The sequence below is a fragment of the Molossus molossus genome, unplaced genomic scaffold, assembly GCF_014108415.1.
Source record: "Molossus molossus isolate mMolMol1 unplaced genomic scaffold, mMolMol1.p scaffold_m16_p_6, whole genome shotgun sequence".
In the NCBI taxonomy this organism is placed as follows: Eukaryota; Metazoa; Chordata; class Mammalia; order Chiroptera; family Molossidae; genus Molossus; species Molossus molossus.
In genome coordinates this window covers 10,404,341-10,430,301 of record NW_023425399.1, presented here as the reverse complement: position 1 = coordinate 10,430,301, position 25,961 = coordinate 10,404,341, and the positions used below count along the sequence as shown (strand labels likewise).

Below are 25,961 nucleotides of genomic sequence, written 5' to 3'. Positions count from 1 at the left end.
AGTAAGCATAGCCCTGGCCGGTTTGGCTCAGCGGTTAGAGCGTCGGCCCGCAGTCTGGAGAGACCCGGGTTCGGTTCCCGCTAAGGGCACGTGCCTCGGTTGCAGTTTGTCCCTGGCCCTGGTTGGTCGTGTGGGTGGCAGCCACTCGGTGTGTTCCTTTCACATCGATGTTTCTCTCTCTCTCTGTTCCTCTCTCTCCCTCCCACTCTACCTGAACAAAAAATGGAAAAATGTCCTCGAGTGAGGATTAAAAAAAAAAAAAAAAAAAAAGAGTAAGCATATGGCATAATTGCATTATTACTGATTAGTAATACCATTTTCTTTAGTTTTTCCAATTATGGTATAGCCAACCTGTCCAGCTTGATGCCACAAAAAATACTTGAATCTTCTTTTCTTAAAGAGTAATTTTTTAAAGAGTGATTTGTAAACTTATGTCTGTGAAGTGCTCTGACAGAGCAAGAAGATATGTAGCTTGGTGTTTTGTTTGCTTTTATTTTATAATCAGTGTTTCCTTTCAGGTTGTGTCTTTGGCATGGAGGCCGCATTGGTACAGGAAGAAGACCAGGCAGCTAGCTGCTGTGGCCCCCGTTTAGTTTGTCTTGTTTGTCAAGTGAGGAACACATTGGATACTTGGAATAAAACAGGAGAGAGAGTGATTTAGTTGGAGATGAGAAGAATGATTGCACCTCCCATGCCCTGGTCTATGGCAAGAACGTAGCTAGCCACTACTTATCTCTGTGCTTTGTTCTGAGTTATTTTTGGAATAATTCATGTGATAAAAAAAAGAATATAGAGGCTAGGAGAAATTGAGAAAAAATTTAACCCCCCCTTAGTACTTCACAACGTGTCCTGGGGAGGAGTATGAATAACTAATTTAATTATAAGGAGCATATAGACTTTCTGATTTTATCCAGTTAGTTGAAATATAAGTAGAACCTCAAAGAAGACAGGCTAGGTACTTAGTATGGTTTTCTAGCTGTATCTAGTAACTGCTCAATTAAATCTTGCTAATATTAATTATTCAGGGAGAGGGTTTGTTTTGGTTACTGATAATGTACCTTTTGATCATTTTTTTTTTTTTTTTTTTAGTGCAGACATACTTATGTTAATGTTGGTGAGAGGAAAATTGAATTGAATTTCAACACAAAACTTTTGCAAATATTTTGCAATATAGGCTTTTGTTTTGGATTTCTACTTTCATGACTTTCAGGCCACCCTTGGCTTTAGCTGAGAGAAATTTGAATCTGATTCTGTTTTCTTCAAGGGCTTATATATCTTTCTACTTTGTAGGAATTTTGCATAGCAAGTATAGGTCATATTGTGTTGAATGCCAAGTTTACTTTAGTGTCTGGTAATAGATGATTTGTATAGTATTAAGTAAAATGTTTTAATGTATTGTAGCAGTGAGAATATCTTTGATATAATTTTGACAAGTATTATACTGAGTTAAATTTCTGTCTTTAAACATTAAGAAGGGGAATATTTTAATCTTTATATGCCAGAAATTCTGGATCTTCCTGTTCTTCCCTTATATAGCTCTGCTGGTGGAGATGGAAGCCTGTCTCAGTGTTAATAAATGCCATCACCCATTCCCTTCCCCCAGCCTTATGCTGGAGTCTAGTTTGCCTGCAGCTGCAATGATAGGCATCTTTCAGGAAGTGACCTTGGCTTGTATTAATCAAATTCAGAACACACAAAAAAGCTTTTTGCTAACATGCTGACTTGATGTAAAATTTTATTGCATCCATTTTCTTTCAAAATGAGGCCATCTTGTAAAAAGAAGATATACAGAAGACTCCTCTAATTTAATGTTATTATATAAAAACAGCTTCTGCAAGCTACATTTAAAAAACCTAGATTTTAAAAGTATAGACTTTTTATTAACAAATATGCATAAACTTAAATCATGAAGGTTTGGGAGGTTTTTTTTTAAACCCAGAAAATTACTTGTTTTAATGCTGAATTTAAAAAACTTATATTAACAAAGTTTTTTAATTGACTATTTTAACAACTGACATTAAATTGCTATGGAAACTTTACACTATGAATTTATGTTTTGGGCTCTTTTAGCAGTTATTATATTAAGTAAGGCACTTTTGTATATTGGTTACCTTTGGGTGTTCAGAAATAATTGTGGTGTCTTACTTTGCTGGTTTGGATAAGAAAATTAATTTCCTATTTAAAGTAATTTTCTTAGGCATTGGTAATGCCTACAGCAGCTTGTAAATATAACCTTAAATTTAAGTTAATAAGTCTGCTAAAATTTGACTACGTATTTTATTAATGAGAAATATTGCTAACTATAAGTTTATACATCTGCTTATTTAGGATTTAACTGATTATTTTGATAGAGTAGTTAATGCAGATATTTCACTTTCATCATGTAAAGAAATTTAGTTTTTAAAGGTAGGATAGTTAAGGTATGTTAGTAGGCTCTTCATTTTAACCTTGCTCAGTGTTAAGTATAGAATGTTGAATAATGGATTGGTTTACTGATATGTCTGCATTTGGAAGAAATTTACATAAACAAATGAATCAGAGAGCAGTTGTGTCTGTTCCCAAAGGGTTCACTCTTGAGTTTAATGTATAGGGGATCACTCCTGGGTACTTGTGTTTGGAGAGGAGAGATACAGGAAAAGAAAGCTTAAACCTTAGGAGTGGTATCTGCATTTTGGTAGATGTACAGAATGAAAAGGACAGACATGACACGCATGTTCATATTAATGATTTGGAGAGGAGATGGGGAATCTATGCAAATAAAAATTGGGGTGTAGATAAATACTTAAATGTCTTCATCTTTTGATTTGTTTTTAGAGCATTTACTAGAAACACAACCAGCCATTATCTTTCATTATATTGTAAATTGTTCTTAGAATTGCAACCTCATGGAGATACATCCGTTGATTTAACCTGCCTAAATCCACTCTTTTGATACTAGCATTAATGGTTGGTTTGTTAGATACTACAGGATAAAGAAGCTAATTTCAAGGAGAAAGTTGATAATTACTTAATTATTTCTCCCCTCAAATAACTGTTTCATATACATGGTCGATTGTCACTTTGAACTTGAAATGTTTTTTGCCTTCTGCCTCCTCCCTTCCCCCCAAAAAGAAAGGAAGAAAAAGGAAAACCTTACAAGAAAAGGAATATATACAATCTTGGTAGCCAATGAGTTAATGTTCATTTGCAGCCTGAGGGGTCAGCGTGCAGTCTCTGTTTCCTGATTGGCTGCTAAAAGGTGAAATTGAAACCACTGTAAACTTTTGACCCTGTAGCAATTCTTGTGGAACGCCTTCCACTGGTGGAGCCCAGAGCTTCCCTCACCTCCCCACCCAGGCTTCCTGTATTTATTTTGTGTGATCGTGCAGCAGTGCATGCAGTTTTTCCGGGGGGGGGGGGGGGGGCGCGGGCGGGAGAGAAACCGAACAAGCACCGGCAAGCGGCTTGCTTGCATGCCTGTTTTAGTAACCATGTCATTACTAACTACAACTCAGCCAAAGATGTGGGGCTTGTTAATAAACTGGTCTGCTAACTGGATTTTTAGTTTGCTCCTTAAGGTAATTTTAAAAATGCAGAATGGTTATATTTACTGCCATTGTTCATCAGTGGATAGTGTCGTTGTGGAAGCATATTTCCTGAATATGTTGAGTTAAAAATAGCTTTCATTTTCAGCAGCCCTTCGTTTACATATACCCCATTAATGTTTTCTGTGTCTCATGTAATTTTTACACAATTGGCTAACGTTTTTTACAAGAGTTATTTTTTCTTTGCCTTTTATTATAAAGAAATTCAATGACATTTTGGTTATAACTATGGAAAATAATTCCAGAAATTATCAGTACATTTAAATATTAATAATTCTCTCTCTCTCTCTCTCTCTCTCTGGTTGAAGTAAATGGTTTTGTATTTGTCTTGCATTCACATTCACATGTAAATAGTACTTTATAGTAAAGTTACCACAGCAATCCTATGAAAAAGGCAGGGCAATTCTTCTTTCTTCTCTCCTTTAATATTATTATTTGACTCTGTGTCTTAAACTTCTGGTTATTCCTTGTATCCCTGGTGTTTGGTACAATGTGTAGCATGTACATGCTCAGCAAATGCTTACTGAATGAACATAGTTTTCATTTGGGGAACTATAGTGGCTCTTTATACCTGCTTCTTTCCTAATTAATGGCAAGAACCTTAGTTGGCTTATAACTTCTGAGTGCCACTGCAGCGTCTGGCATTTAATAGGTACACAGCAAACATTGAATTTAATTAAATGTCTCACACAAGGTCACTTCTAGAAGCTGGACTTCCAAAACCAAGGTCTTTTGAAACCAAGACTGTTTTTACTGCATCAGTTAAATTTTCAGGTTGACTCCAGATAGGACTAAATATTTATTATAGTTTATTAAATGACTATGTAGAGTAAATTATTATAAATTGGCTTGGTTCTTTATAGTATATTCCATAGGATAAGTGGTAATACATTTCAAGTTTTTTGACCCTGTCCTTACTTTACTAGACATGCATATGCTGTAATTTGAAGTAATTCCTGTCCCCTCCCCTTGTCAAAAAGATTATAGCATTTAAGAAAGTTTGTCATCACAATATCCTTAATGGACTAAGTAATAAATAGTAAAAGAAAAAATCTTTTTACTGAGTTTTTTCAGTTTCAAAAAAATGGTACTTTTTATATAATATTAACTCTTCTTACTATTAACTAACATGTTTTTTTTCCCTTTCAGTATAGCTTCAGATTGGTTGTAGTTGCAAGTAAAATATGTTGTTACAGGTTTGACAAAGGATATATTTATCACTTGATAAATAATCTCAATGGCAAAAGAATGCTTAATTTACACCAGTATTAAGTAACCTGAAATTTAATTGGTGCACAGACTTTGAAGATGAGGTGGCAACAGCTGGCTTTCCCCAAAGATGGTGATTCTCCATCTCTAAGATTTTAGGGAACAGAGAAGGGGGAGTCCCTAGGATCATTGCCTGCAGCAGCATGGAAAGAACAAGGAGTTTAATGTGATTAATAGAGTCCTTGCCTCCTTCCATGTTCAACAGCAAAAGAAAGACATGTTTATAATAGCCAGTCTTTTTGTCTGTTTGGTGTTTCCAAGCATTAGCATTATATGGTTTGGGGTTTCCTCTATCTGTCATCTCCCCTCCCCCAGTTTGAGTCTTTGTTTTGGCCTCAAGGCACATCTCAGACCAGCTATTAACAAAGCTCAGTTTGATTTTACCCCCCATTAGCTTTCTAGTGATGCAGGTTTTGATAATGTGGATCTCATCAGTAACCTTTTTGCTAATTCTAGTAGAAAAATTAATGCCTCCTCCCACCTTCTCAGATATCTGGTATCTTTGGGATGTGCCATTCAGTTTTTATGTCATTGTGATTCGATTTTTGAATGTATGATTGACTGAAGTCCAAATTATGAAAAGGGGTAAGAGTAAGCTTATTTTTGATAAAAGTAAGAAATACAGTTTCAAGAAATCTTCTAGGGCAGTTGTCTTTGCAGAATCTTGGTTCTACACAAGTTAACTGCAGTTTTCCTAACAGTTCCATACTTTATAGGATCCTAGTATGTATATGTACTTTTTTTAGACCATATATCTCTTGCAGGTTCCTGGTAGGCAAATGATTGATCTTTGGTATGGGGACCTCTCTAGACCAACTGCACACTTCTGGGAGTGGAGAATTTTGCAGATGGTGTTCTTTGGGTGGGTCAGCACGCCTTTAACTAGTTCTCACCAGCAGTACAGTAATACTTGTTCTGAAGGCACTATGACCACCCCAAACATTTCTTCTTCCCTCATATAAAGGAGCATCAACAAAAGAACCATTTCTTTTTTTTTTGTTTTGTTTTTAATCCTCACCCGAAGACATTTTTCCATTTTTTTGTTCAGGTAGAGTGGGAGGGAGAGAGAGGAACAGAGAGAGAGAGAGAAACATCGATGTGAAAGGAACACATCGAGTGGTTGCCACCCGCACGACCGACCAGGGCCGGGGACAAACTGCAACCGAGGTATGCGCCCTTAGTGGGAACCGAACCCGGATCTCTCAGGACCGCAGGCCGACTCTCTAACCGCTGAGCCAAACCGACCAGGGCAAAAGAACTGTTTCTGAAATGAAACTTGATTTAGAACCAGGGCCAGAAAATCTTGGATTTTCTTTACAGAAATTCAGCTTACCTTCCCCCCTTCATCGTCCTCTAATTAAATTGGATATCAGAAAAATTAAAGCCATAAAACTTTGAATGCATTTAAAAACTAAAATGAATGATTGTGTTTTCTATTTTTCATTTCAGTGTGCTTGGAAATTCATATATGTCAAGTAATCTTTTGTTTGACTTATAGCTTTTATTTACTGAGCATTTATGTATTAGGTAGTAATAAGGAATTTAAGCATTTATACTTTATCTTTACAAGAGCCTTCTGAGGTGTGATAACCATTTTAAGATGGGAAATCTAAGTCTCTTAAGTCTTAAGTTGACTTGGGTACCCAGCTAGTAAGTGAAAAAGTTGAGTCTAGATCTGGTGGACTTCAAAACTTCTACTCTTGAACCATTATGCTAACAACGGGTTATACTGTTGTGGAGGGGAAGATGTATTCTAAAAACCAGCTTATTTTTGGCATATATCTCAGTTATAAGCTAGAGATTATACTGTGATTATAAATAGGTGTGTTAGTAGGTATACAGCTCTTTGCATTTGAATGACACCGATATACTATTTGGATTTTCCTCTTTGCCCTTTGTGTACCACATATGCTTCCTACCCCCATCCCCCAATTTTCTTTAATTTGGGTTTCAAAAACATAATAGACCTATCACATCATACAACTATATTGTGGTTGGTTGTCCCTTATCTACATGGAAATTTGCCATGGCTGTGAATACCTCATATTTTTTTTCTTCTACCCCTTCCCCTGAAGACCTGCCAGTTCCATCATGCATGCTGTTAACTTTAGGGGTTAGTTATGATTGTTGTCTTTATAGATATTAATAGAGTTAGTGATAGTCTGATTGTTGCTTTATTGTTATATTTAGACATCCATAAGGTGAAGGTGAATATTTTTATTGGCTCACTTTTTTGTTCTACCAGAACCACCTCCACATGTCCTTAAGTGCAAAAGTCTGACATTTAGATGTTTTTTATTTCAGATTATTTTGAAGAACAGTCCCTCATTTCCCTGTCTTTCATTTAAAAATATTTCTTGTTGGTGACTCAAATGCAGCCTTTCCAAGAGGGAGAAAAGAAAGAATCCAGGTTTTTTTTAACCATTGTTTGCTCCATCCATCCATCCATCCATCCATCCATCCATCCATCCATCCATCCGGTATTTAAGCATCAGTTCTGCCAGGATATAAATAATAGCCTTCAATTGTTATTTGTCAAATACTCCTTTTGGACAGGTGGACATGTCCCAAGTTTAGATTATCTATCTGGTTTGATCACATTTCAGGACTTGGAACTGGTCTCCTCCATCCCACTTTGTGTTATCCATTTTTACAAATTTGGTGACAAAACATACTGTATATGCCATGCCTGAATTATTAAGCAGAAGCAGTAAAATATGGCAAAATAAGACATAAGCTCAAATTCCTAGAAGAGGAATAACAGGTTTTTGGGGGTGGGGAGGGGTATTTGTTTCATATGTCTAGGGAAGGGAAAAACAGGAAAAGTTAATTTGTGTGTGACTAATAATACTAATATTAAGCAAGGACAATACAGTTCAACACCCTTTTTCTTTTATTTTCAGGATCAAAATACTCGCTGAACAGTGGAATCAGAGACCAATAAAAATCAATTTCTACTTGAACGACATTTGACTGGTTAGCCAGGTAATTCAGTTTGCCTTTTTTTTTTTAACTTGCTCGTTTGTAATTTTCTGACTTCATCCTCTGAAGATACTGTCCTCTTCTTTAATTTATTATTTGATCTTAAACTTGTTTTATATTTCATGTTTTTCTTCTTAATGATTAGTTGAATGCATGGATGGTATCAGAATAAGTGAATATGTGTATGTATATGTAGATAGATAGATACATACAGATACATACAGAAATATAAATTTTTTGGGGAGGAGGAGAACTGTATGTTACAGTTTAATATGAGGCACTACCTGCCTGCTCACCTTGTGCTTATGTGTGAGCATTTAGTCAAAATCTGAACCAGCCTGATGTATTTTTACTACTTTTGCCTTGTGGAGGCTAGTTTTCCCAGAATGCCTGTGTTGGCATATAACATTTCATCTAACTTCTCTTCTAAATTTTATTATTTTATCAGAATAGAAAAATGAGTATAGAAAAAGTTGTCTGATAACTGAGAAAGTAATTATGCTTTGTTTAGCTAGTTAAATTTTTTTGGTTAGTAATACCATCATTTTCTAGACTTGAAATCTGAGTCTTTGAATTCCATCCCTGTACATTTAGTAAACAGGCCTTAGCTGGTTTTCTATTTTCATGTCTCCTGTATTCCACTTTCTGTTATTAATCTTAGCTTCTTCGGCTAAGACCCCATAAATAATTTCATGCTTACTTTTGTCCAAATGTCCCTTGACTGCTTCTTATCTACTGTTTCTACCCACTTGAAATGTATGTGGGCATAAGGATTGATAACATAAATCAGTAGAATTGAATAAAGATCAGAAAGAGATCCTGATGTTGAGTCATCAAAGCAATGCAATGGAAAAAGGAGTCTTTTCAACAAATAGCCCTTAACAAAATATCCATACTTAAAAAATTGATCCTCAACCCTTTCTTTATACCATACACAAAATTTTAACTCAAAATGGGCCACAGACCTAAATATAAACCTGACACTAGAAAACTTCCACAAGAAAACAGAGGGGAAAATCAGGTAGCCACTGGTCTGCTTTAAGTCACTACAGTTTTGCCTGTTCTTGAATTTCATATAAGTGGTATTCCCCTTATGCATATATTATACCTTTTAAAATTGTTACACAGTTCTTGGATATTTTGTTCTATATTTTTCTTTTTTCTCTGTGTATTTAAGTTTTGGAGGTTTGTATTGGTATATATATCTTCAAGCTCACTCTCTTTTTCTTTTTCTCAGCTGAATCTAGTTAGCTGATAAACCCTTCAAAGGCATTCTTAATTTCTGTTACAGTGTTTTTGATTTTTAATAGTCCTGTTTATTTCTTTCTTAATTTCCATCTTTCTATATACATTACCCATCTGTTCTTGCATGTTGTACACTTTTTCCACTAGAGTCCTTTGCATATTAATCATAGTTAAAACTGTACATTTGGTTTCCAGTTTAAAAAAAAAGCTATTTTTAAGGAACCTGCTTCTTCCCTGTTTACTAGCAAACTTTGGAGACTTCTTTGCATATATCATAAAAATCTGTTTTTATTTTTTAGTGCTCATGATTTCTCATTTAAGAATATATGTGGTCACGTAGAAACTTGTATGTAAATGTTTATAGTAACATATATAATTGCTAAAAAATGGAAACAATTTAAATGTTTGTCAGTGGATGAATGGATAAATAAAATATGGTATATTCGTACAGTGAAATACTATTCAGAAATGAAATGAAGTACCAATATATGCTACAATGTGGATGAACTAGTAAGAATTATGCTAAGTGAAAGAAGCCAGTCACAGAGTACTAGATATTGTATGATTCCATTTGTATGAACTGTCCAGAATATGTAAATCCATAGAGACAGAAAGTAGAATCGTGGTTGCCTAAGGTAGGGGTAGGGAAGAGATTGTGTGAGGTTGGGGGGGAATTGGGAAGATTAAGGGAGAGACAGCTAAGGGGGTACTGGTTTGTTTTTTGTTTTTTTTTAATCCTCACCTGAGGATATTTTTCTCTTTATCTTCTGATAGAGTGGGAGGGAGAGAGGGAAGGAGGGGGAAAGAGAGAGAGAGAAAAATCAGTGTGAAAGAGATACATCGGCTGGTTGCCTTCCGTATGACCCTGACCAGGGCTGGGGACTGAACTGCAACTGAGGTATGCGCCCTTGACGGGAATTGAACCTGAGACTCCTTGCTCCGTGGGCTGATTCTCCCAACTGTTGAGCCAAACCAGCAAGGGTGGTACTGGGTTTCTTTTTGGGATAATAAAAATGTTCTAAAATTGATTGTGATGACAGTTACACAACTCTGAATATACTAAAATCCATTGAATCACGTACTTTAAGGTAAGTGAATAATATCTTAGTAAAGCTGTTAAAGAATGTAGCTGATGTATTGAGGACTAGTAAGAGCTCTGTGATGCCATAAAGAAATCTTTTTTTATTTTTTTGTGCGTGCCCCTAGCAGGAACCAAACCTGGCACTCTGGTCCGCAGGCCAACGCTCCAACCGCTGAGCCAAACCGGCCAGGGCCATAAAGGAATCTTAGGGAAGAATATTGTTACCTTCCTCATGGCACTGACCTCAGAAGGTTTGCTATTTCAGACATTCCTGGGTTTCAAAAATAACATGTTAATTGAACTCATCTCAATTTTTCTAAACCTCATTCAATCTTTGTTATAGTAGTCAACCTTTAATTATACAGTTAATATTAAGTCCACAGTAGTATCTTTTTCATGTGTCAAGAAAGTTTATATCGAAAATAATTTATTCTTTTTTTATTTTTAATCCTCATTCGAGGATATTTTCCCATTTATCATTAGATAGAGTGAGAGGGAGGGAGAAAGAGAGAGAGAAACATCAATGTGAGAGAGACACATCGACTGGTTGCCTCCCACATGACCTAACCAGGGCTGGGGATGAACCGCAACCGAGGTATGTGCCCCTGACCAGAGTGAACCTGTGAGTCATTGGCCTGTGGGCCAATGCTCTAACCACTGAGCAGTGTGAAAGTAATTTATTCTTTTTTTTAATCCTCACCCAAGGACATTTTTTTTTTTTGCACTTATCTTCAGATAGATCGGGAGGGAAAGAGGGAGGAAGAGAGCGAAACATCATTGTGAGAGAGACACACACTACTCCAGATGGGGTAGCGGGGGGCTAACTGCAACCGAGGTATGTGCCCTTAGTGGGAACTGAACCCCAGACTCTCTGGTCTGCCGGCTGATGCTCTAACCACTGAGCCAAACCTGCCAGGAAGAAAATAATTCATTCTTTAAAAAAAAAAAAAATTCAAAGTCATATCCAGACCTATCTGCACTTTTCTATTATCCATTCGATGTTTGTGAGATATTTGGGTATCTTGTGGCAGAATGTTTAGAAATAATTTTTGTTCTCACACGTATAAAAGTAATTTTTAAAAAATTACCAAGCAAGCCATAATTTTGGTGGATTTGCTACTATATAGGGCTAATGAAGTGTTGTATTTACAGATGGAAAAGCCAAAGTTATTTTACTTGAGGTAAACAGACCACACTTAGTTTCTTGCCCTCTCTTTATTTTCTTCTTAGGTTTTAAACTTTTAAGACTCTCCTTCCATGGAAAGAAGGCTGATGACTAATAATATTTAAAATCAGAGGTGACAGGCTGTGATGATATGTAGGAGAATATTAATGCATTAATACTTTTTTTTACTGTTGAAAGTATTACAGATGTCCCCTCCTTTCCCCCCAATGACCCCACCCCACCCCCACTCTCTTGCTTTCCACAAACATTAATAATTTTACAAACAAATATTTTGCCCTGTCTGGTGTGGCTCAGCTGGTTGAGCATCATCCCATGCACCAAAAGGTTGCTGGTTTGATTCCTGGTTAGGGCACACGCCTGAATTTTGGGCTTGATCCCTGGTGGGGGACATGCAGGAGATGGCCGATTGATGTTTTCTCTCACATCGGTGATGTTGCTCTCTCTCCCCCTCTTTCTTCCTTTCTCCCTAAAATCAATAAAAACATACTAAAAAAATGAAAGCTTGAAATTTTAAATTTAATGTTGCTCAAACAGCAATTTACTTTAAAAGGTAATTTTTTTTGAGCAGTGATCACATATAAAAAAGTTTCTTTTAACAAAATTACTATTGATAGTTGTATTTTATAAAGTCAAAGACCGAAGGTTAAGCTGGTTTGCTTTGATGAAGGAGCTTTCAAACTATGTAGAGAAAACTTAAAGTTGTGAGATCCATCTTTGACATGAACAATGAATATCTAAATTGCTGAACTAATCCAATCAACATTTTTCTATTCTTGGTGAAAATGGATGGAGATAAGGTTTTAGTAATTGCTCATAGGGTTCATAAAAAGGACAGTTTTATTGGACTTGGAAAATAGAGACATAAAAATGGTGAGATTGGTAATAATATAGCTCTTGTACTTAATTTTGTAACTTAATTAATAAATACAGTTGGCCTAAATATCAGCTCAGTGATATAAAATTGAACTGCTGTACAAATAGTCTAGTTTATTATATAAGTGGCCCTCTCATGTGCCAAACTCTTAATTACTTTCTTATGATTCTGTCTTTGTTTCCAAAAGCTGTTTTACTAAGAGTATGTTTTTGAATCTGTGTAATATTTAACATATAAAGCCTGTGTTATTATGAAGCTGATATTGAAAACCTCTAAACTTCTGACCTTGAATAGGATTTGTTATGTATAGCCATTACATGCTGCTGGTGGATTCAAAATTGCCTTTTCTGGGACTCGGCTTTGTGAAAAATAGTATGTATTGGGCATGAGTGCATGACAGCTGACATTTATCAAGGATAACAGGGGCCTTACTCATTTTCACATTTTAAAAGTAACTTTGAAAGCTTGGCATGTGCACACGTGGTCAACATATGTCCCTAAGATTTAAATATATTTTCCATCATGTATCAATAAAACTAAGTATTAATCTTTAATGAATTTCATATATTAAACTCATACTGTGTGAATACACAAACATACTATGTGAATATACTTTGTAAGGACACAAAGATCAGTTTAGGATATTTAATTCACTTCTGTAGAATTTTATCTTTTATAGTTTTTAAATTATAACAAATAAAATGTATTCCAGGTGGCACTCCTGTTACACAATGTGTGATTTTGCATTTCTTTCATTCCCCTACTATAAAACTTGACCCTAATGTAGAAAACTGAGTTATAGAAATTATTTTCTAAATCAACTACTAGTATGTTGCTTTTCTGTTTAAAAAGATTTTTTAGAGCTAGTTATTTTACTGAAGGGTGATATAAAGATAATTGGAATTGTATGACTTTTAGTCTTGGTTTTTAGCGTTTTAAAATTTTATTTAAAATTAGATTTTGATAATTTCAAAAGGATTGTAGAATAAAACCGTGAAGTTCTTCATGTATTGGCAAACTTGTTACTACTTTTTAATGATTGGTATGGGTTTCAGATACTGCAACCCTTTGATATATTGATATGCAGATCACATTGACTTGCTGCAAGGTAACTGGAGACATGCTCTGACTTCAGAAGATAAATTGGCCAGGCAGAGCTGTAATCCTCCTATCTTTTTTTTTTTTTTTATCCTCCCTCGAGGACATTTTTTTGTTTTTTGTTTGGATACAATGGGAAGGAGAGAGAGGGAGAGGGACACATCGAGTGGCTGCCCTTGCATGACCCCAGCCAGGGCCGGGACGAATCGCAACCAGGGTATGTACCCTTGACTGTAATCGATCCTGCCACTCCTTGCTCTGAGCTCACAGCGATTCTCAACCTGTGGGTCGTGACCTCTTTGGGGGTCAAACGACCCTTTCACAGGGGTTGCCTAAGACAGAACAGTAGCAAAATTACAGTTATAAAGTAGCAACGAAAATAATTTTATGGTTGGGGGTCACCATAACATGAGGAGCTGTATTGAAGGGTCTCGACATTAGGAAGGTTAAGAACCACTGCACCAAACTAACTGCTGAGCCAAACCAGCCAGGGCTGTAATCTTCCTATCTTTTTATTTTTAAACATGATTCAGTAGTATAAGGCCCTGGGAAATAAGTTAAATTTTTTTGTGTGTATGAGAGAGACACATCGATTGGTTGCCACCTGCATGACCCCAGCTGGGGCCAGGGGACTCTAACCACAACTGAAGTACGTGCCCTTGGCTGGAATCGAACCTGGGACTCTGGTCCACAGGCCAATGCTTTAACTGCTGAGCCAAACCAGCCAGGGCTCAAGTGCCCTTTCTATTAAGAGGTACTGTTTTTTTTTTTTAAATATATTTTCATTGATTTTTGTTTTGCTTTTTTTTGTTTTTAGAGAGAGAGAAACAGCGATGAGAGAGAGAGAGAAGCATCGATGGGCTGCCTCCTGCATGTCCCGCACTGGGGATTGAGCCAGTAACCCAGGCATGTGCCCTGACAGGGAGTCAGACCTCTCAGTCCACTAAGCTACACTAGCTGGGCAAGAGGTACTATTTTGATAAATTTTTTTGACAGAGAAATATAAAGTATCAGAGAAGTTTAAAGAAAATATTTGAGGTGTTTAAATCAGAACACTTTAAGACCATTACCAAAACTTTATTTGTAGATTTCAGCATTTTTGAGAATTTGGTACTTTCCAAAAGAATCTCTTTAGTCCCCTCTTAGGTAACAAAGTTTAGTTAATTGGCTTGAGTTATTCAACTAATATAGGAGTTAGAAAGCACAAATACTATATTGTTTCCTGAATGTATCTGATGGTAGATGTAGTTACTTTATAATTACAGAGGCAAATTTAATAAAAATAAAATAACCTTGATTCTTGAGAAAGTCATTTTTTCAAACCTGCCATTTGTTTTTTGGTATATGGTTTTTAATTCTTTAAGCAACTTTGTAATGGTGATGGCATATCCATTTTAGAGAATAAGACATTGAGGGTCAGAGTTTTAAATTTGTTAATATTATGCTGGGGTTTATATCAACTCTGAAGTCTTTCTTTCCACCTCTACTTCACTGTGCTGCATGCTGGTTGGATTCATCTGTTTTCTTGTCCAGATCTCTCTCTCTCCCCCCCTCTCTATCCCCCCCACCCCCCGGGTGTGTGTGTGTGTGTGTGTGTGTGTGTGGTGTATAGTCTAGAAATTAATACTATCTATAGAGTTTTGATTACTGATAAGGATTTAAGTATTCCATGCTAACCAAATCTATCCAGGGTTCGGATATTTGATGCTCAGATAATGGGCAGTACTATATTTTTTTATACTTTATAATATCTGAAGGTTTATAATTCATTCATTCACAACCACTTGTTTTTTTTTCTTTCATATTTTTCATTATTGTCAATTCTTTATCCTATTGAGCATCATACATATTTATTTTGAACTAATTTCCAGTTTCATTTTATTGGGTGATAAGTTTATCTTCAGATATTGATGAATTTCTTGGCCATCTTTCTCTGTTCAAATGCATTTGGGAATTTTAGTTTCATGATTTGCATCTTGAGTGGGAAAAGTATTTTTCTTCTTTCTTTTGGTGCCCTCCATGTATGCCCCTTCTCCCTGCCCCTGGCACCCCTAACTCTATTTTTGTTGACGTTACCCATTTCTACTACACTTTCAGTCTAGGTTCTGGATTCCATTCTGAAGTATTAATTGCAATATTGGATATATGCATGACCTAGGTTTTGTGTGTATTGTCCTTTCTTCAACTGCAGGTGACAGTTTGGTACAGTTAGTAACTAGCTATTAATAATTCCTTTTATTTTCCCCACTTTCCTTTCAGGAATATTTTATTTGGTTTCTACCTGTTAGCCTTTCTTTTGGTCATGTTATCTTGTGCATGATTTGATTTCCTGACTACCTTTGCTGATTTCTGGTCCTGGAGCTCCATGGTTCCATGGAGTCATCAGTTCATTCCTCTGTGTTGGCTTAGTTTTGATCCAAAGACATATTTGTTATATTTGAGCATGGCTGTGTCTTTTCTAAATTAATTAAAAAAATTTTGTCATTGTATTTGGAGCAAAGAGGGAGCATGTGTTTGGTTGAAATCAATAATCTGCTATGCAATTTGACAAAGGAATTCCTTTGTTTTATATTTATTTTATTTTTATTTTTTATCCTCACCTGAGGATATTTTTGCATTCATCTTCAGATAGAGCGAGAGGGAGAGAGGGACGAAGACAGAGCAACATAGATATGAGAGAGGCACATCGACTGGTTGCCACCCACATGACCTCAGTAGGGGCCGGGATGAACTGCAACCGAGGTACGTGCCCTTAGCAGAGACCTAACCTGGGACTCTGGTCCGGAGGCTGCTGCTCTAACCGCTGAGCCAAACCAGCAAGGGGAACCACTTGTCAAGTTTTAGCATAACATCAAGGAACAGTATCTCTAATTATTTGTAAAAGGCTATTAAAATAGTCCTTCCTTTTACAAGTACATGTCTCTTTGAGGCTGGATTTTCTTATGTTTTAACCAAATAGCATATTGTAAAATATTGAATGGAGAAATATGTAAGACAATCCAGCTGTCCCTAAGTCAGACATAAGAGTTGTAAAAATGTAAAGCAGTGCTATCTCTTTCTCTGAATTGTTTTATTTTAAAAAAGTTATTTTTCTTTCCTTTTTTTTTTTAATATGTTTTTAGTGATTTCAGAGAGAAGGGAGAGGGAAAGAGAGAGAAACATCAGTTGGCTGCCTCCTGCACATCCCCTACTGGGGATTAAGCCCACAACCCGGGCATGTGCTGTGAACAGGAATCAAACCAGCAACCTCCTGGTGCATGGGTTGCCACTCAACCACTGAGCCACACCAGCTGGGCCAAAAAGTTTATTTTTCATAAAATTATCTATGTTTACATGTAATGGGATTATTATAAAGTGAATTACTATTTCAAATGTTTTTAAGTTTTAATGAATAATATGGTAAATATTGATAGATGTAACTCAAATACCAAAAGCTTTTTGAGGGTTTTAATTTTTAAGGGGTAAAGGAATCCTGATATCAAGAAGGTTGAGAAGCACAGAACTAGTAAATTGGTTGGAATTCTAGAAGCATTTGATGTAAGCTTTCATCCACCTTGCTGTGTTTGTTGCCTGTAGCACAGCCAGTTCCTACTATACAGCTGTCTCCATACTGTCCTGCTTCAACATGAAGGGGTTCTGAGCAAACCAGTAAAGCTTGGCCAATTTCAAGGACATGTAGTTGTCCTTAACCTGAACCTCTCTTTTAGTAGTAAGAACCACATAGACTGCAGAAGGTTAAGACTTTGATCAACTGTATACACAGTGTGTACTATGTCAGTACTCAGTTGGTCTTGCTTTTGAATTACAGATCAGGCATTAATTTTCAGTAGAGACCTTTTATAGCACAGAATACATTTTGTGATTTTATACTTACTAGATCAGCAGTTGTCAGCTGGTGCCCCGCAAGAATTTTTAAAACATGCAATCCTGACTATTTTGTTAGGGAACTGACCTCTTTTTCCTTAGATTGTCAAATAAAAAAATGACAACAGCCAACACAACAATGGCTGTCTGGTGTGAATGCCCTGTCTTGAATCATAAATATATAGGTCATATAGTAGAGTTGCATCTTATTGGTATCGTCACATAATAAGGTTCTATCTGATTGGTTAATTCTTGGTTCCAGAAATTCTTATATACTACCAGTATAGGTACCTGATTTTTTTTTTTTTTTTTTGAGAGAGAGAGGGGGGAAGTGAGAAGGAGAGAGAGATAGAAACATCGATGAGAGAGATTATTGATTGGCTGCCTCCTGCACGCTCCCCACTGGGGATTTGGTCCACAACCTGGACATGTGTCCTGACTGGGAATCGAACCGGCAACCTCTTGGTGCATGGGTCAACGTTCAACCACTGAGCTACACCAGCTGGACTAGGTACCTGATTTTTTAAAAAGTCACTTTGGAGCAAAAAGGGTAGGTAATTAAGTATTTTTTATTTTTTGTAAATCAATTAAAATTATACCTATTTTTTGTGGTCAGATTGACAAAAAATATTTTTTGGTGTGCTGCAGAATTTTAGTAATTATTTATGTGTGCATGAGATGAAAAGGGTTGAAAATTGCTCTACTAGATTATTGATCCTGACACTGGATCATCAGCTAATTGAAGGCAGAAAACCTTGTCTGTTTTGATCAGCAGTTCATCCCAAGTACATGGCATAGGGAGTTCGATCTTCTTTGTCTATGTGGACAACAGTCAGTATGTTGAATAGTGACCACTCCTTAAAACATTTTCCCCCCAGTTTTATTGAAAAAAATTATTGAAAAATAATTGACATATGTTACTGTATAAGTTTAAGGCATATAGCATGATGGTTTGATTACATATTACCACAGTAGATTCAGTTAACATCCATCATCTTTTATAGATATAATAAAAAGAGAAGAAAAGAAAAAAATTTTTTTATATTGTATTCTTAGTAATTAATGATGACTCTTAAGACATTGCTGAAGTGGGTTTTGATTTTAACCAGTTTAGTTCTATGAATGATTTTACAAGAGTTCATAATTAAAAATTTGCCTCTATAGCCCTGGCCGGTTTGGCTCAGCGGTTAGAGCGTTGGCCTGCGGTCTGGAGAGACCCGGGTTCGGTTCCCGCTAAGGGCACATACCTCGGTTGCAGTTTGTCCCTGGCCCTGGTTGGGTCGTGTGGGTGGCAGCCACTCGATGTGTCCCTTTCACATTGATGTTTTTCTCTCTCTCTCTCTCTCTCCCTCCCTCCCACTCTATCTGAACAAAAATATCGAAAAATGTCCTCGGGTGAGGATAAAAAATAAATAAAAAATAAAAATTTGCCTCTATATAATCTAGCGTTAATGAGGTGCCCCAGCTTCATTTCCCAGACACTCATAGGCAAGTTTTATGAATCATGAATCTGACCTTTGAACAGCAACAAAGACAACCCAAGCTAAGTTTTATTTTAAATTAGTTGAATGATGCTCTTTTTGTCCTGTTCCTCAGTATTTTATATTCTTGCTTGTTGAAAATTTTTTCCCAGGAACACTCGTGACTTAGAGGCACAGATTTTTAGCTTCACATGGTATAGTAGCTATATTTTGAAGGAGAATAGGGAGGCTATTGAGGTTATTGTTCAATTTAGACTTTGATCTTTTTTAACATTTCTCCCAGTGCTACCCCACCCTCCAACAGTTAAGTGATGTTAAGAGTGCTTTTAATTTTCTTTTTGGGCTTTGATATATATGTTCTCGTATTATTGTCATCCTGAAATTAATAAATGATTTTTGGAGATTTATTTGACAAAAAAGAAAAACAACAACAACAAAACACAGTGGAAATAGCAAGGACCGAGCCACAGACTAACCTGCAGTAAAGATGATGACCCATATAGGAAGTCTTATGAGCCAGACTTGCCATGTCATATTGTTAGAGTTAGAGACCATCTGCTCTAACCCCTTTGCTTTTAGAGAAGGAACTCTAAGAAGTGTTTTTCCTTTGATATATCTTACTCTTTCTCTCTCTTCCACCCTCATACCTTTTCTTTGAAAAAATCAATCCAACATGCTTTATCAGCTTTACATTTCTACATTGTTAATTTTTGTAACAGTGTCGCAAGTAAACCCATTGTAACTTCATTATGTTTTTGATATTGGTGGATATGGCAGATAAAAAGAATGAATTAGGAGAGAGTGGGTCACATGTTGTGGTCATCTCTCCTTTACACCTTTATTGCTTATTATATTTGTATCAGATTTTACTTCTATTCTATGCCCCTCCCCACCCCAACTCCTCACTGCTCATCTTAGTGTAGTGCTTTACCATTTACCTCAAGGGGGCTAAAACTGTTTCTCTTCTTCTCTTTCTCTGCTGCTTATATTTTCATTATGTGTCAAGGGACAACCTTAGGTATAAACAATACTTCGTTGTAGAGGTATTTATGTCTATCAAAGAAAAATTAAACCACACATCTGGATGTAAAAAGAAATTATGAAAAAGAACCACTCTGTATTTTATCTAGTACCTTTGAAGGTGCTTGGATGTCCTCTTCAGATTCTTCTAAAAGGTGCTACTTATTCTTTATACCTGTTTATCTTAAGAACATGTATGTATGACAGTAGTTTTATTTTCATGGCCTTATGTTAGCTACTAGCCTACAGCTCACCATGCTATTTCAGTGGGAGGTAGTTTTGAATTCCAGTTATCTGTATGTTGAGGTTAGCCTGCATAGTCCTGGCTAATTTATTTGCCTCAATCTTTTTAATTTGTTGCCATATGGGATATTTGTAGCTATTTGTTTTTCAAATGAGAGCAAAATTAGTGTTGCTGAGCATATATACATCTTTGTTCTTTGTATTTTATACCTCTGAGGGATAACCATTATTACTTATGCTTGCTTCGTATTGCTTTTCATCCTTACAATAAACATATGAATAAGAGAGGCGTGATTATCCTCAGTTTTTACAGGTGATAAGCTTTTCATAGGTGACAAAAGTTTACCTTTTAGTGAAATTGAGATTCAGCTCTCAAGTTTGATTCCAGCAAATCCCCATTGTCTTTCTACTGTATCATAGTACATCAGCTGAAGGATTTAAAACCTTGAGCTTTATTTTGATAGCTTGAAGCTACTATATTTTTTGGAATGGGAATACCCAAGTGAAAAAGCAAAAATGTTCTACAAAATATTTATCCTTCCCTTCCCCCAATGAATCTTCTCTGTATTTTAGAAAAATTGTAGAGTTGGTCAAAATTACAGCTAATAGGATGGGAAGGAGAAGGAGAATGGGGGCTGGAAAAAGGAACAAAGGGGAGTGGTGGTGGCAGTAAAAGAGAAAGAGGAAAGAGTTTGTAATAAAGGCTTCTCATACAAGTTTTTATAATGGTTTAGAGTTTATATGAGGAAACTGGAGACAGAATAGTGACGAGGAATAGAATGTGATATTGTAAAATGTAATAAAAGTATGAAAAGTGCCCAGCCAGCATAGCTCAGTAGATCGAGCGTCATCCCATGGACTGAGAGGTCCTGGTTCAATTGCCAGTCAGGGCACATGCCCGGGTTGCAGGCTTAATCCCCAGTAGGAGGCGTGCAGGAGGCAGCCCTTCGATATTTCTCTCTCTCACATCGATGTTTCTATTTCTCTTCCTCTCTCTCTCAGAAAATTAATAAAAACATATTAAAGAGCCCTGGCTGGTTTGGCTCAGCAGTTAGAGCATCGGCTTGTGGACCAGAGAGTCCCGGGTTCAGTTCCCACTAAGGGCATGTACCTCGGTGGTAGTTTGTCCCCGGTCCTGATTGGGGTTGTGTGGGTGGCAGCCACTCGATGTGTCTCTCTCACGTTGATGTTTCTCTCTCTTCCTCTCTCTCTCTCTCTCTCTCCCCCTCTCCCTCTCCCTCTCCCTCTCTCTCTCTCTCTCTCTCTCTCTCTCTCTCTCATAAACGCAAAAATGTCCTTGGGTGAGGATTAAAAAAAAAAACACACAAAAAAACAAAAAACATATTAAAGAAAAATTTGAAAAGTGATTGAGATAAAGAATGGAAAACTTCTAACTGGCAGAGTTGGGAATTCTTTCACCAGAGGTAACAGTTGAGCTTGGTCTTGAAGGATGAGTTAGGAGTGTTCTAGATAGAAGAGGGATCATGGGGAGATTTAAAGAGAAATTAGTGATTTAAGGTTAAAAACAAAACAGGAGATATTTCAGTGATCATCCTTTGTCAAAAATCTCTCAGCATAGGTCATTTGGGTGGCTGCTATTGGTGGTGATAGAGGAGGAAGTGTGATTGATAATTTGTTGTTTAGAATGAAGAAGAAATCAGGTTATGAAGCTTAAGTTTAGGTTTCTTTTTTTAGAAAAGTATTTTTTCTTTATTGATTTTAGAGAGAGGAAGGGAGAGGGAGGGAGGGAGGGAGAGAGAGAGAGAGAGAGAGAGAGAGAAACATCGATGAGAGAGAACATCGATTGGCTGCCTCCTGCATGTCCCCCACTGGGAATCAGGCCCGCAACCTGGGCATGTGCCCTGACCAGGAATCAAACTAGTGACCTCCTAGTGCATGGGTCAATGCTCAACTACTGAGCCACACCAGCCGGGCTTGGTTTCTTCTTATGTATGAATAGATTCAGTGCATTAAATTGTAGGAGTCAGTGTAACTTTGAAAACAACTACAGAATTACCCAGCTAGTTAGTGTGTGTTAGGAGAGGGTAATATGATTTAGATGGAATTGGTTTGCTTAACTCTGTCTGCACAATGTGTGTTTCTGAACTTCAGCTCTGTTGCTTATGTAGAGGTTGAAAAGTCTCTTGGCAACGAGCTTCTAGTTGCACCAACACCTGCCTTGGCTTTTATTGGTAGGCCCAGTTCTGGTACTAGAGCCTCTGGGGAGTTTGTGTTTGAGTTCAACTTCATCAGGTTTAAACTGGAGCATAAATGTGATTGAAAATGAAAAGGCAAACATACAAAGAGAGAAGAGGCAATGAAACCTCATGGATAAAGTGGCTGTTAATTTACATTCAGATGCTTTTCAATTCAACGTATATATTAGAAATAGGATATTTTATTTTCTTGGTCTCTGGTAGCCTCTTTCCAAATTTGCTGGCATTATAAAATAAAGATAGAGAAAAAGAATGACCAGGATCTTATAACATTTTCTGGCATATGTCTGCACCAAGGTCATTTATTATAGACATCAGTTATATGCTTTTTCAAAAAAATTGTAGGCTGGCAGGTTTCCTATCATCTGTGTTCCCATGCACTTTATTACAGTGCATTCATTTGAACACTTACCAAACTATTCTATAAATGTTTTCCTCTTCTGCTAAGCCTGAGTTCTAGCAGTATTTGTGGTGTCATTCATTTCTGTTTCCTGGACCTAAAATGGTTCTGGACATGTAAGTGTTTGAGTTGAAATGGAATTAAATTGAAAAAAAAAGGGATTACATTAGGTAGTTTATACTTTATCCTACTAAACATAACAGGTTATCAGCAACAAAACAAAAGGATATTGCCATTTTTTATTTGGAACTCCCTCCCCCCTTTTCCTTCCTCCTTGTCTCTTTTTAGCTTTTATTCTTTTTACCAGTGTGGAATTAAAACATAAGGGTAGGAGATACTCACTGGAAGGGTAAGCTTTCATAGTGGTTTCATGTTTGTGGACTTGTCTCTTCTCCCGTCTCCGGATCCCGTAAAAAGACACAGGCTACATTTCGTTCAGTTCTTTCCTCCATAGTTCATCTTGGAGATGCATAACAGACTGAAATAAAACCTTTGATATTTTAGAAAATATAATCTTGCAGGATTAAGCCATTAGATGAACTAGTGGTGACTATATACTAAAGTGTCTTGAGTAAGAGTTTTAATTTGTAACTTGAGTTTTGGTTAGTACCTTTATATATGAATGTCTCAAATTTTTTTCCAAGAGCAATTTTTTTGTTCTAATTGACTTGAGCAGTGTCTGTTTTTACATAGTGCTTAAGCGGTTTTCAATAAATGAAATCTGCAGTTGTTTGAAAAATTTCCTTAAGTTACTGTGATTCTCAAGAGACACCCAGAAACACTCCCTAAATTAGCATATTAATCATACCTTGCATAAATCAGGCAAATAAGCCTGAGAGGTCTCAGCACCAGCATTTAATTTTACAAAATCCAAGAATAAAAATACTTGACATACTATTTTAGGGTATAGTTTGTGATTTTCTGGTCTCAAGTTTTTTTCTTGCTGTGTGAGCCCACTGTTAGTCTCAAGTGGAAATAAGGGTCATGGTTAATATTAGACCATGTCAGAAGACAATTTATTTGGTTACTTGTAGAGTAATGATTAGTTTTTAGGGGTTTAAGGGGAGTAGCAGCATTTAGTACCTGTTGAGCTTATAGTTCCTTGTCTGTCTCCCTAATACTATATTCCCCCAACCCTGGATGTAATAACTTCTCAGTGTTTTTATTGATAGGCTGAGAAATTTTCTGGCTAACTGGCTGGAGATAGTGTGATTCCACAGTATAAATGCTTTATATTTTGGTGGAGGTGGTGTGTGTGTGTGTGTGTGTGTGTGTGTGTGTGAGAGAGAGAGAGAAAATGCCCAAGAAACATTTGATACATGTTTGTGTGTATATATATATATATACACATTTTTTACATTTATTTATTTTTGTTCACAGTATTACAGATGTCTCCTATTTTCTCCCTTTTTGCCTTCCTCTCTACCCATTTGATACATATTTTGTTGGTTATGAAGTTTGAAGATATTGTAGTCTCAGCTCTGCCATCTAGTATCTTGTGTGTGATCTAGTGAAAAGTTGCCTTATTTGTAAAATGGGATTGATAATACATACCTTGGAGAGTCACTGTGAGAAATTACATAGAATATGTGTATATGCCCAGCACTGTAGCTACAAAAGTTAACCTCTTATTAATTTAGAAAAAGTAAAATATATATATATATATATTTTTTATCCTCACCCGAGGACATTTTTCCATTTTTTGTACAGATAGAGTGGGAGGGAGAGAGAGTAAGAGAAAGAGGGAAACATCAACGTGAAAGGGACACATCGAGTGGCTGCCACCCGCACGACCAACCAGGGCTGGGGACAAACTGCAACTGAGGTACATGCCCTTAGCGGGAACCAAACCCAGGTCTCTCCGGACCGCAGGCGTACGCTCCAACCGCTGAGCCTAACCGGCCAGGGCGAAAAAGTAAAATATTTTTGTTGGTCTCTACAGCCAATTGAGATTTATTGGATAACCTATCTCTTCCCCATTTTGGCATGGCATGGCTTTTCTTAGGTCCCCACCAAATAACTTTTTGCTTGTCTAGTGACATTAGCTTTATTAATTAATATCTTTTCCTTTTGGACACGGAGTAAATGCTTCCTGTATCCTTGTCCATCTGGCTAGTTCGCTGTACACAATCAAGATTTCCCTCTCCTTTCTTAACCTCAAATAACCAAAAGCAAAACTAGTTAATGCTAAGCCATATAATACATTCTTATGGCTTTTGAGCTGACATGACAAGTGTGAGTCTTTGCTGCTTTTTAGCCTGAATTAAATTTAGGAATGTTCATTTTCTAGCAGTTTGTTTTAATTTGTTCATGTCTAAGCTTAAACATGTACCATAGCTTGATTGTTATGTATAGAAAGGTCTACAGTATTTATATGAGAAATTCTGTTCAGTTGTTATGAGATTCTTGCTCATTTTAAATCTGATTTATCATGCATCTACTTACTTTTTCCAAATAATATAGACATAGGTAAAATTGGATTTTGATAGCATTGAAAGTTATTGTAAATTGCTACTGTTCTCTACTTGAAGTACAGTGATACCTCGGTTCTCGAACGCCTCGGATTTCGACCAAATCGGTATTCGACCAGGAGATTCGAGAAACTTTTGTCTTGGAATCCGAACAAATATTTGGAACTCGAACTTCCGAGATGAGCCGAGTTGAGCCGAATGGCGTTCATTCGGCCCAGCGCGCCTTGCTTGCGTCATCAGTGTGAGTGCAGAGAGAGAGTCACGCTTTGTGGAGAGTCACGCTTTACACTGAATTTAACCCTTAGACATACTGTACACTTTTATTTCTTGTTGAGACTTATGTTTTTCTACATATTATATACAAATTAGGCCAGTAAATAGGCATTTTCTGGGGCTTGGAACGAATTAATCCAGTTTCCATTATTTCCTATTGGGTTTCATTGCTTCGGTTCTCGAACAATTTGGTTCTCGACCGTCCTCCTGGAACGAATTATGTTCGAGAACCGAGGTATCACTGTAATTGCATATATTACCTTGCTTAACTATATAGTGGGCCATCTGTACCTGTGGGTTTTGCATCCAACAGTATTTTTTATCTGTGTTTGGGAAATCTGTGGTTGCGGACTGACTGTATGCATTGCTCTATGCCATTTTATGTAAGGGACTTGAACATACAAGGATTTTGGTGTCCAAGGGGGTCCTTGAATCAAACTCCCATGGATACGAGGGATGACTGTAAACTTAAAGTGTGTATTGCCATATTCATATATTTAAGTAGTATAGCATAAATTAATCTTTAGTAGAACTGTTTCATAGAAGAAAAACAATTGTAAAAATAGCTCAAAGATCTACAGGATTGAGTTCATGTTGAATACATTTTGGGCCTTTGGATTCTGATTCAATGAAAAGTCCACTGTAGTCATTTTCTGTACTGCAGTGTCAGGGGC

The 25,961-nt window shown here is 36.7% G+C and overlaps 1 protein-coding gene across 7 annotated transcripts in view; it reads left to right on the top strand.

The window, feature by feature from the left end:
- Positions 1–25,961, top strand: part of NCOA3 (nuclear receptor coactivator 3) — a 117,390-nt gene that overhangs the window by 56,052 nt on the left and 35,377 nt on the right. For 4 of the 7 annotated variants that reach the window (XM_036244656.1, XM_036244650.1, XM_036244651.1 and 1 more), the window contains 2 exons: positions 7,158–7,333; positions 7,757–7,838. The gene's annotated coding sequence lies outside the window, so the exon portion shown is untranslated. The remainder of the gene's footprint in view (positions 1–7,157; positions 7,334–7,756; positions 7,839–25,961) is intronic. The other 3 variants (XM_036244654.1, XM_036244655.1, XM_036244653.1) reach the window with 2 other exon arrangements.